The following is a 12,184-nucleotide window of genomic DNA, read 5'->3' on the forward strand; positions in this document are numbered from 1 at the left end:
AGAGCTAAATGCTTGCCGTTTTACCCTACAATGTTCCAATTATTCCACTTTGGTTCGAACTCTATTCCTGATCCCAATCATATAAAACGAATAAAATTCTGAAATTATACTTAGACATATCATACACCCAGATTCTCAATCTAACTGTAGTTCCTTTGATTTTTCATTTCTCAGACATTCCTCCGTAAATTTATTGTGTCTATACTGGTCTATATTGAATGCAAAATGATAAATTCATAAGTGTATGAAACACGATGACATACACAAGATTATAAGAATAAACCTTGCGAATTGAAACTAGCGATTATAGTGAATATTCAATCAGAAGTTGGGATCATAAAACTTCAAACACCTCATCTTCAAATAGTTTTAATTACGTACGTCGTCTTGTTTCAGTCGCAAAATTATTAAATTTTAATAACTTAATATTAATACTTAATTCTTTCTCCAACGAAATAGCGATTTAAGATTTATGTTCATCAGAAAATGATAACTGATAAGTGAGTGAACAGTGAACGTTTCATTGTTGATTCGTTCGCGTAGGTTGCTAACTGTATGTGAGAATAACAAATCCCGTTTTTTTCCTTTCGAAAAATAATATTAGGTATTTTGAAAACGCAAAAAATGGAAAATTATCGTACTAGTCACTCGTCATTTCAAAAATTTTGCTATTTTAACCACGTTCAAGAACAGGCGGATGAGGGTGGAGGGGGTTCAGAGTGATTGGATCGAAAAAATAAGCCAATATTCGAACTCGGCGTCCTCGAAAACCTAATAATCGATATGCCACATCATTATTATTAAGTTTTTTTTTTTAGATTTTGGCCGAAATCGATGCCCCCCCCCTCCATGTTGATCAAATTTTTACCCAACATAAAAAATCGAGTGACACGTCGTTTGGCATGTTTTCAATAGCGCTGATTTCAAATTTCAACTTATTTTTTCAAAACGAACCCCCTGAGGCTCTCAATTGACCCCTAACTTTTACTTAATTTTTTGAAAGGAGCCAGCAGAGTTTTACAAAACTTTCAGATTTTTAAAAAATGAAACATTTTTGTGAGCCTTGGTTTTCTGAGTTCTTAGGGATTCTGATTTCAAATTTTCATTTAGTTTTGTGTTACAACCTTTGAGGCTGGAGGAGCATCTAAGGATAGTATACAAAAAAATGAGAAAATTTTCAAATTCAGTGCTCGGCATCTCGAAGTCTCAAAAACTCAGCAAACAACGGTGTGACTCCTCGATTTAATTTTTTTGGTATTTTAACCAAGTTTGAATGGACGGGGGGGGAGGAGGAATCGAAGCAGGGGGATCAAAAAATGAATTAATATTTCAATTCAGCACCTCCAAAATTGGCAATGCGACTTCAAGTTCACTTGTTTTTTTTTCAAATAATTTTTCAGGAAGTTTAGCAAACTTTAAATGAATTTTCGATCATTTTTGTGTTTAATTTCACAACATTCGATCCTTTGAAAGATCCCGCGTCTTAAACCACCAATAAATAAATCTGTAGGTATTTTTTCTTTTCATTCTCGTCTACTTATACGGTCTTCTATACCTTAAATGACTCAATTAAAAATTATGGTTTCACAACGATTAACAAGTAGTTATTATAACACACATATTTAACTTCTAACTGGTCATCGCTGCGGCACGCTGGCTGGCGTGGCGAATACGCGTTTTTTTTTTCTATTTTCAAATGACCAGACAACATGCGCCATTCGCCAATCGCCATCCTCGGAAGTACGGCGAAAAGTTTTCAAGCTGTAGCGAATCATTAATACCGAGGTGCCGAGCACTCCGTAGATTCGCTCTACTTCCAATGCTCGATCGTGTACTATAATGCCGGTGGAAAAAAAGTACATAAAAAAAAATCGGGTCCCATCGATGTTCTTTCCACTGTAGAGTAGAGTACATAAAATTTACAGCGTGATTTTTCGACAAGGGGTCTCCTCATCATCTGTCGCAACGTCGTCGTCGTTAATTTATTTACTTAGGTACCTATAATATAGTCGAGTCTCGAAACGTTTACTTTTTTTGTCGAAAGAAAAAAAAACAAGAAAAAAAAAAGATGCCAAGCTTTAATCGAACTACGGCAACTAGCTAATTGACGTCTCTCGGTACCGTTTTTCTCACGCCAATCGCTCGATGACCTTTCCGTGTCGCTTACAGTAAGAGTAATTTCGACCAGAGCCCCGCACCATCTGCTTTTTCTCGACGTTGCTCAAGCTCTGCGAATGATTTTGAAGGCAGAAGGCGAAAAATCACGATCCTATATCCGCGCAACGCACACTTCACATCGAGTATTAGGTACTTTATATATCTAGGCTATTAGTGCAAGTCTATCTGCCTTTCTTCCCTGCGACCAACGACCAAGGAACGAACGATGGATTACCAATGAATACTTATACGAGTATACCAAAACTAGCAATTTTACTGGAATAAATTTCCAAGCACGATTGTTCGATGACTAAATGGTATGGTTTTTTTTCTAGCTCTTATACGAGTACTCTGCACCGTCGTCGTCGTCGCTGTGCCCTGTTTTCTATTTAGTATCATCTGTTGTGTGGCTCTCTCACGAATATTTTTGAGGTACATACGAGTTTTATGTAGAGGTCTTCTTTTGCTCAAGGCGTCAAACACATATCGTAGCGTGTACGTAAATCTTGTATTTAAGGAAAGGTCAAGCTACAATATATCCAATTTGGCACCGTTGAAAATTCCATTTTGTGGAAAAAAAATTTATCAAGTACCTACACTCCTACAGGTACGTCGGTCATCTTCCCATCTTCTGACCAATTTACTCACGAGCGATGTCTTCAAAGTTTTAGACAATGTTCAGTTACCTATTACGTTCGTGAAAATGGATAATTCAGTTTGGAGAACCGAGGTAGATTTTTTCTCGAAAACGTGGTTAATGTTTATTCATCTGTGGGCGAATTTTGATCAGAATTTTATAAAATAATTTTCTGCCAATTTTTCGCGATTTTTTCCCACTTGGAAGAGCTCCACATGGAACAGGATCAAATTAGCTTGAGGAATTGGGTGAAAAAAGGATTACTTGAAGACGTGAAAATGGAAATTTTTGGATACATTACATTTTTCTTTCACGGATTTTTTTACCAATAGGAGGGGGGAGCAGGATCCCAGCACTTTTTTTTGAACTTGAGGAAAATCAAAAAGTAAGGAATCATTTCTAAAAAATGAATTCTTATTTTTAAAAGCGTTTTGAGAAATTTAGGATGGGTCAAATTCCGCGTTCTCATCGTCGGGAGGGGGAGGGAGTAAAAACTATCAAAAGTGCTAAATATGAACATTTCATTCCACTTACGTATCTTTATTCAATTTTTCATTTTTTGAGGAGGGCTAAGTTTCATTTTTTCATCATGGGAGTGGAAGAGGAGGGGGGGTGTCAAAACTATATTGGTTTTTCTCTGATCAGAATAGACCGAATCCGAGGATTTAAATGTAAAAATTTTTATTGTCTCGTTTTTTCCTCCTTTTTTGTGAGGAGGAAGGGGGGGTGAAATTCTGCTTTTTTCATAACGTAAGGTATTACGATATTTTACCCGATAAAGCTGAAATTTACCTGCTTTACATACAAGTATAATTATCTTCTCTACCGACTTCAAAAGTGCTCGAAAACATTTTTGATGAAAATTATTGATTTCACCCCGTTAAATTAGTGCATCTGATGACAATTTTAAAAAATGTCGAAAAACACGACCCTCTTGTAAGCTTAAAAACTTTTGATGGGAATTTTTGATTTTTTTTTTTTTAATTCTTATCAATTCTGTTTGAAAAAATCTCGAAAATCGTGGACTCGAATATTCGAAATTTCGTTAAAAAGTGGTAGAAAAAAGTTTCGATGGGAATTTCTGGTTTTATTCCAAAATTTTAACCCATTTTGTTAGGTTTAGTGATATCTTTTGTAAAATTCCGAAAATCGTGATCAAATTGTGGGCTCAAAAGTTCGTCGAAAATGCTGCAAAAAGTTTTTATTAGCATTTTTGATATTTCCGCATAATTTTAACCAATGTTGATAAGTAACTCGATATTATGTACTTTCCCAGAAATCATCAAAATCGTGACCAAAGTGTACTCAAAAATTAGTTAGAAATGTTCAATGAAAGTTTGGGATTGAAATTTCTGTTATTTTCCCTCAGAATTTTAAACAGCTACCTATGATAGGTTACGTGAAATACTTGATTCATCAAAAACCCTCAAAATAGCCTCAAAAATTGATTAAAAAATATACAAAAACAGTAGGAATTGAAATTTTTCAATTTTGCCCCCAAAATTTCAATCTGCTCCATAATTTTTAAAATCTTGAGCCAAAATAAATTAAAAATTTATCAAAAATGTTCAAAAAAAATTTGGATTGAAATTATTTAATTTTTCACCAAAAGTTTAACGTATTTTGGTAGATCGCATGATCAGAAATTCTTCAAAATCATGACCCAAAATGTTTCACAAATTGATTTGAAATGTTCAAAAAAAGTATTGATTGAAGTTTTTGTGTTTTTTTTTTCTTCAAAATTTCAATCTGTTTTAGATAATCTTTAAAATCATGAGCCAAAATAGTTCAAAAATTGCATGATTTAAAATGTTTGAAAAAGTACGGATTGAAATTTTCGATTTTTCCCAGTAATGTTGACTAATTTTGATCGATTACAGTACGATACTTTATCAAAAATCGTCAAAATCACAGAGCAAAAAAAGTTGATTCAAAATGTTCAAAAAGTTTGGACTGGAATTTTTGATTTTACCTCAAAAGTTGTTACGTGATGCTTCATCACAAATCTTCAAAATCGTGAGCCAAAATGGCTCAACATTGATTTAAAAGGTTCAACGAAAATTTGGATCAAAATTTTTGGTTGTTTTATCAAAAATGTAACCAATTTTTATAGATTTTTTGATCAAAAATCCTCAAAATCATGAACCAAAAGTGCTCGTCAAAAATTGATTTAAAAAATGTTCAAAAAAAGTATGGATTAATATTTTTGATTTTTCTCTACAATTTCAACCTGTTGGACAATCTTTAAAATCTTGAGCCAAAATGACTTAAAAATTGATTTAAGATGTTCAAAAAAAGTTTGGATTGAAATTTTTGATTTTTTTTTCACCAAAAATTCAACTTATTTTGATAGAACTTATGATCAAAAATCGTCAAAATCACGAGCCAATATGGCTCAAAAATTGATAAAAAATGTTCAAAAAAAATTTGGATTGAAAATTTTGATTTTTTGTCAAGAATTTTCACTAATTTTGATCAATTATTGTATGATATTTTTATCAAAAATCTTCAAAACCATGAGTCAAAATGACTCAAAAAATTAATTAAAAATGTTCAAAAAAAGCTTAGATTGAAATTTTTGATTTTTTTTCACTAAAAATTCAACCTAAGTATTTTGATAGATTTTATGATCAAAAATCGTTAAAATCACAAACCAAAATGGCTCAAAAATTGATCAAAAATGTTCAAAAAAAATTTGGATTGAAAATTTTGATTTTTTGCCAAAAATTTCAATTAATTTTGATCAGTAACTGTATGATACTTTTATCAAAAATCTTCAAAATCATGACCCAAAATGACTCAAAAAATTGATTAAAAATGTTCAAAAAAAGTTTAGATTGAAATTTTTGATTTCTTTCACCAAAAATTCAACAGCTATTTTGATAGAACCTATGATCAAAAATCGTCAAAATCACGTGCAAAAATGGCTCAAAAATTGATCAAAAATGTTCAAAAAAAATTTGGATTAAAAATTTTGACCAATTTTGATCAATAATAATTGTATGATACTTTTATCAAAAATCTTCAAAATCATGAGCCAAAATGACTCAAAAAATTGATTAAAAATGTTCAAAAAAAGTTTGGATTGAAATTTTTGATTTTTTTCACCAAAAATTCAATCTGTTTTGATAAATCTTATGATCACAAATCGTCAAAATCACGAGCTAAAATGGCTCAAAAATTGATCAAATTTGTTCAAAAAAAATTTGAATTGAAATTTTTTATTTCCCCAAAAATTTTAACGTATTTTGATCGATTAAATTATGCTTTATCCAAAATCTTCAAAATCATGAGCCAAATTGACTCAAAAAATGTTCAAAAAAAGTTTGGATTGAAATTTTCAATTTTATCTCAAAAGTTGATTATGTAATCCGATTTTATGAATTCTCAAAATCATGAGCCAAGTTCTCTCAAAAGGTAAATGGAGAACTTTCTAACGAGAAGTGGTTAGATTTAGAAAAAGAAAACGATGATTATAAAAATGTTCCAAAAAAATCCGGATTGAAATTTTTTGAGGGTTAAAATTTTCAAGGGATTTTCTCCATAAAAATCGACAACTTTTAAGGGGGACATTGGCCATACAGCGATATAAAAAAAATTGAAAAAAATTTCCAACACTTGAAATACGTAAGTACCCAAGTACTTACATTCGTGTTTTTAGCTTTGAAGCAAGGGTTGGAAACCTCTAAACCAGTTTCATGAGGTTTTCCTTCTGTGATTTGAAAAAAAAATAATGATAGTCGTGATTAAGATTGAAATAAAATGTTCCCAAACAAAAAAAATCAATTTTTAGAACTTAGCATCTGTTTCTGAACATTTTCAATTTTTCTAAGAAATACTTAATTCTTAAAATTATTGGGCAAGTGTATATTTTTAGAAGTAGAAAAAATCACTGATTCTCATTCTAAAAGAATTTTCAACAATTTTTATGAATTTATAATATTTTTTTATAATTTATTGGAACTTTGAAAACTCTTTAGCCAGTTTGTGAAATTCATAGGTAATTTTTTAAACCAAATTCAATATATGTATGTAGTCTAATTTCCATTAAAATATGCAAGATTCCCCCTCCCCCCTCCCAAAAAAAAATGAAATGAAAATGAGTGACAAATTTTCAAACCTCGTTTTTTAATTTTTTATCATTATTCGTCTTCTCATCTAATCCTATTAAAATAAATCGTCAATAAGACAGCTGCTGTTTCTTTCGTACGATTTTTTACATCTTTCACCAATCGAACGATCGCTGGCGAATAAATGAAATCTAGTTAAGAATTCCAGCTCGATCGTTTCTCTTCTTCACGGATTATTTACTTCTCATATCGATAGATAGATAATAGTGATGGGAAAAACTATAGTACATAACGAACGAGAAGGACCTTTGAATGATATGAAAATGAAGCCGCAATTATTTATTACTCGTTTATAGGTACACTATAAGTAAAGTACTGACCCGAAAAACGCCTTGTTTGACTGGCCTGCATTGCATAGTATAGTACTAGGTATTATTGCAATTAGTCTTTTCGCTAGTCAACCAGTCCAAATGCAGCGCTATACAGCAGGTTGTGAGTATAATTCGAGCGTATAATTAATTAATACAGCTGTACTCGTAATATAGTACAGGTCTTTGAAATAATAAGAAACGTTGTATAGTACATTGAATAAAGTAAGTAAGTAACATTTTTATGCATTCTTACTTACTATACAATATCGGACAAATAAAAGCGAGATAGATGCACTATAGCCAGCCACAGTGTTACCTATATTTTTTTTATACGTCTATGGCTCCCTGCCCCCCGCTCCCGTCACCTTTGGGCTAGGTGGCCACCAAGTCTCGATCCTACTAGTACCTAGCGTAAGAATGAGGCGAGACGAGGCGAAACTAATAATGTACGCGAATGAAGAATACTCGTAAGTACATACTAATGTGGGTTTATGGAGTATTCTCTGTGATCGCGAATCTGCTGGTTGTTGCGATGCCGAAGCCGTCTTGGCTCGTTGAAGGAAAAATGACTATGGGACGACGTCGTCGTCGTCGTATCTCGTTGAATGCACCTCTATGTACCTCTAGCTGTGCTGTACAACAATGTAAGGTACAATATGGAAAGCACGATAGATATGCGGCGTCGTCGGCGTCTCAGATGACAGCATTTTTGGCCATCGAGGGGCCAAGAGTGAGGACTGCGAGGAGTGATCCATTGGCCGAAAATACGAGTACAAAAAAACCCTGGGTAATTTCTCCTCTGTTCCTCTCTGCGCGATGCAGAGCCAATTATCGTATCGGTCATATGACACATTCGGATGAAATCATAATGATACTTTAGACGCTTCGCTGATTTCTTATCTAATGGGTTTGTTTTCTTTTTTATGTTTTTGTTGCAGAGTACTTCACATAGTGTACCTGGACGACTCGACGACTCGTATTACAGTATGCAGCCGGCTATTACTTTGTCATGCTGAGAAACATGGTTGTTATTCCGGTGGTGGGTAAGTAATAAGACAGTATTAACCTATTATGGATAAAATTGATGCGGTATTTGGTATTCCATGTACAGGTACATATTTGAGTAGATTGTTTTGCCAAAATTGCCATGATGAGATTGCTGCGAGTGAGAAGTGTTTAGAGATGTGATTGAAATACTTTTGAGGTAGTCGAATGTGACCGTGTGCGGAGATTCTTTGCCGCCAGAGATGATTGTTTGGGTTGGATTATGGTGGATTGTGGATCTCTACATAGATGTTAATTTGCATACCTACCTACCTGCTGCGGCGTAGGTACTTTGAACTGAACGATGGGAGTATTTTCGACGTATGAAATTTAGGTGCAAATTGAGCATATCAGATAGGTAGTTGAAAGTGCAGTTGAGCTGAGGAGGGGGAGGGGAAGGGGTGGGAGGAGAGTTGAATGGGCTAAGATTTCGACTGCTTCCATTTTGAACGATATTTTTTTTATCGCTTGGACTTTTTTTTAGCTCTGAGAAGTGAAAAATAGTGGCTGTGGAAAAATGCACCCAAAATTCAATGGGTTAAACATTTGACTCCAACGTCTCCAACAATGAAGGCGATATTCCCACCCAGTGATCCTCAAAATCGAACAAATGATGGGCTACACAATAAAAATACATCATTAGCCAAAATTTCGGGTGCTATAGAGTGAATTTTTTGATTTTTGATGAGTTTTTGTAAATAAAATTCAGACTAGAAGCTGGAAAAGGTTGAATTGTTGGAGAATAAAAATCAAAAATTTCTATGCGTACTTTTTTTGAACATTTTTAATCGATTTTTGAGTCATTTTGACTCACGATTATTTCTAGTTATGCGATGTATCAAGATATAAATTGAATTTTTTTCGAACGTATTTATGTAATTAATTTGCGAGCCATTCTGGTTCTTAATATTAAAAAGTTGATGTCTGGTTGAAATTTTGGAAAAAAATCAAAAATTTTAATCAAACGTCTTTTGATCACTTTCAATCAATTTTTCAGCCATTTTGGCTCACGATTTTTTTTGATTATGCGATCTATCAAAACTAATTAAATTTATTTTGAACGTTTTGAATTAATTTTTTGATAGAGTGAAGTCTAGCATAACTATGATAGGGTGGAATACTTATAATTTTTGCCTAAGGTGGTTAAGATAATTTTCATTCCCTAGAGAGTGAGATTTACCTACCCGTTAGATGGTTTAGTCGGAGAGCTTTTATAGTAAAACCAGATCACTCTATGCACATACATTTTGCTATTTGTGGTTTAAACTCAAATAAATAGATATCTCCAGACATGTCAATATTATTTATTCGTCGTAAAAATACAAACAACGTGAATTAATATAAAATACTTGCAGATATTTTATAATTTAGAAGGAGACACCTCCAACTAGACGACACGCGTTAATGAATCAAGCATTAATTAAAATGATATTTAAGGGCCTGTTATATTTAAATTGATGTAATTAAATTCCCTAGTTTAGACACCTATCTTCAACATGGGCTATTAGGGCTCATGTTTCAGGTAGGTGTCCTCAATTAACTACGATGAAATTGCAATTAATTTCCTATTGAGCCTTTCGACTCAGGTATGTGCCATTTCATCACTTACCCACACTGTTCACATTTTCTGCCTCTCCTGTGATCTACTCATGCTAAGATCGGCGACAGACTTGGGTTATAATATTTACATATTATACGATGGCCGGCAGGATCGAATAATATCATGAATGTAGCGCGATTGATTGAATTTGTCAATAACACATTATTTTAATACAGATTATCCACATAGTAGTGGGCAAAAACTAGGAATTCGGGGAAGAGGTTAGAACTCTTCTGCCTATTTAATTGAGAAAATACACGTAAGTTTGACATTAGCTCCGACGAGCTCGAGATATTGATGCTAAGTGAAGTTGGGAGCTCGCAGCGAGTACCAAGATGGTACCTAGCTCGCTGCTATAAGGGAGGGTATTTATAGTTCCCACGTTCTCAGTACTTCCAGTACACATTAATCACCCACGCCTAGATGTACATAAATCTTGTACATCTTTAAAGAGGGATTACATTACGAATCGCTTATACGATTAAGGCATATATCACTCTCTCATTTTGAGCTATTTTGGCTCATGATTAATTAAAAAATTATTGAGTCATGGTTGAAATTTTGGGGGAAAAATCAAAAATATCAAACCTTTTTTGAACATATGTGCCTATTTTTAATCAGTTTTTGAGTCATTTTGGTTCATTATTTTTTTTTATTTTGTGATCTATCAAAACTAATTAAATTTCTTTTGAATGTTTTTGATTCATTTTTGAGCCATTTTGGCTTCTAATTTTAAAAATTATCGAGTCAGGTTGAAACTCAAAAATTTTCAATGAAACTGTTTTTGAACACTTTGAATCAATTTTTTAGTCATTTTGGCTCATGATTATTTTCGAGTATGCGTTCTATCAAAACTAATTAAATTTCTTTTGAACGTTTTGAATTAATTTTTGAGATATTTTGGCTCATCATATTGAAAATTATCGAGTTTGGTTGAATTTTTGGAAAAATATCAAAAGTTTCAATCAAACTCTTTTTGAACATTTTTAATAAATTTTTAAGCCATTGTGGCTCATGATTTTGAGGATCAAAGTATTGTGTAAATAGTAAAATCTATCAAAATTGGCTGAAACTTTAGGGAAAATCAAAAATTTTAATCCATACTTTTTTAAAATTATGTTTAATCAATTTTTGAGTCATTTTGGATCACAATTTCAAAGATTATCTAAACAGATTAAAATTTAGGGGGGGGGGAATCAAAAATTCTTTTTTTGGGCATTTTAAATCAATTTTTAAGCCATTTTGATTTGTGTTTTTGAAGATTATTGATCATGTAATCTGCATCAAAATCGGATACATTTTTTTTCCAACTCTTTTCATGAATTTTTGAGCCATTTTTGCTCATAATTTTAATGATTATCGAATCAGGTTGAAAATTTTGGAAAAAACCAAAAATTTCATTGAAACTTTTTTTGAACATTTTTAATCAATTTTTGAGCCATTTTGATTCATAATTTTGTAGATTTTTGATCATGTGATCCACATCAAAATTGGTTAAGTTTTTTTTCATCATTTTTCATGAATTTTTGAGCTATTTTTGCTTACAACATTAATAATTATCGAGTCAGGTTGAAAATTTTTGGAAAAAATCAATGATTTCAATCAAACTTTTTTTGAACATTTTTAATCAGTTTTCAAGTCATTGTGGCTAATTTTAGGGAAAATCAAAAATTTCAATTCATACTTTTTTCATCATCTTTAAATACTCAAGTTTTGAGTCATTTTGGCTCATGATTTCAATGATTAGGTATCTAAACAGGTTGAAATTTTGGAGAAAAATCAAAACTTTCAATCACACTTTTTTTGAGCATTTTTAATCAATTTTTTGAGTCATTTTGGCTCATGATTGTGAAGATTTTTGATAAAGTATCATGTAATCGATCAAAATGGGGTCAAAAATTTTCGGAAAAAATCAGAAATTTCAATCCATACTTTTTTGAACGTAATCGATCAATTTTTGATCCATTTTGGCTCATGATTTTGACGATTTTTGATCATAAGATCTACATATCAAAATGGGTTGAATTTTTGGTAAACAAATCAAACAATTTCAATCCAAACTTTTTTTGAAAATTTTTATTCAATTTTAAGTCATTTTGGCTCAAGATTTTAAAGATTGTCGAACAGGTTGAAATTTTAGCGAAAAATCTAAAATTTTAATCCATTCCAAACTTTTTTTGAACATTTTAAATCAATTTTTGAGCCATTATGGCTCATGATTTTGAGAATTCATTAAAAAGGTATCCATGATCAACATTTGAAATAAAATCAAAAATTTCAATCCAAACATTTTCAACATTTTTAA

General features: G+C 32.1%; 1 protein-coding gene and 1 long non-coding RNA gene across 2 annotated transcripts in view; one reads left to right on the forward strand and one right to left on the reverse strand.

The window, feature by feature from the left end:
- The window catches only part of LOC135837719 (uncharacterized), a 206,363-nt gene that overhangs the window by 138,747 nt on the left and 55,432 nt on the right, over positions 1 to 12,184 (forward strand). Inside the window, exon 4 of the long non-coding RNA XR_010557245.1 lies at positions 8,174 to 8,278. This is a non-coding gene — a long non-coding RNA (uncharacterized LOC135837719). The remainder of the gene's footprint in view (positions 1 to 8,173; positions 8,279 to 12,184) is intronic.
- Positions 1 to 12,184, reverse strand: part of Cad88C (cadherin-88C) — a 124,376-nt gene that overhangs the window by 62,363 nt on the left and 49,829 nt on the right. The gene's annotated exons all lie outside the window — the stretch shown is intronic.

The sequence above is a fragment of the Planococcus citri genome, chromosome 1 (assembly GCF_950023065.1).
Source record: "Planococcus citri chromosome 1, ihPlaCitr1.1, whole genome shotgun sequence".
Classification (NCBI taxonomy): domain Eukaryota; kingdom Metazoa; phylum Arthropoda; class Insecta; order Hemiptera; family Pseudococcidae; genus Planococcus; species Planococcus citri.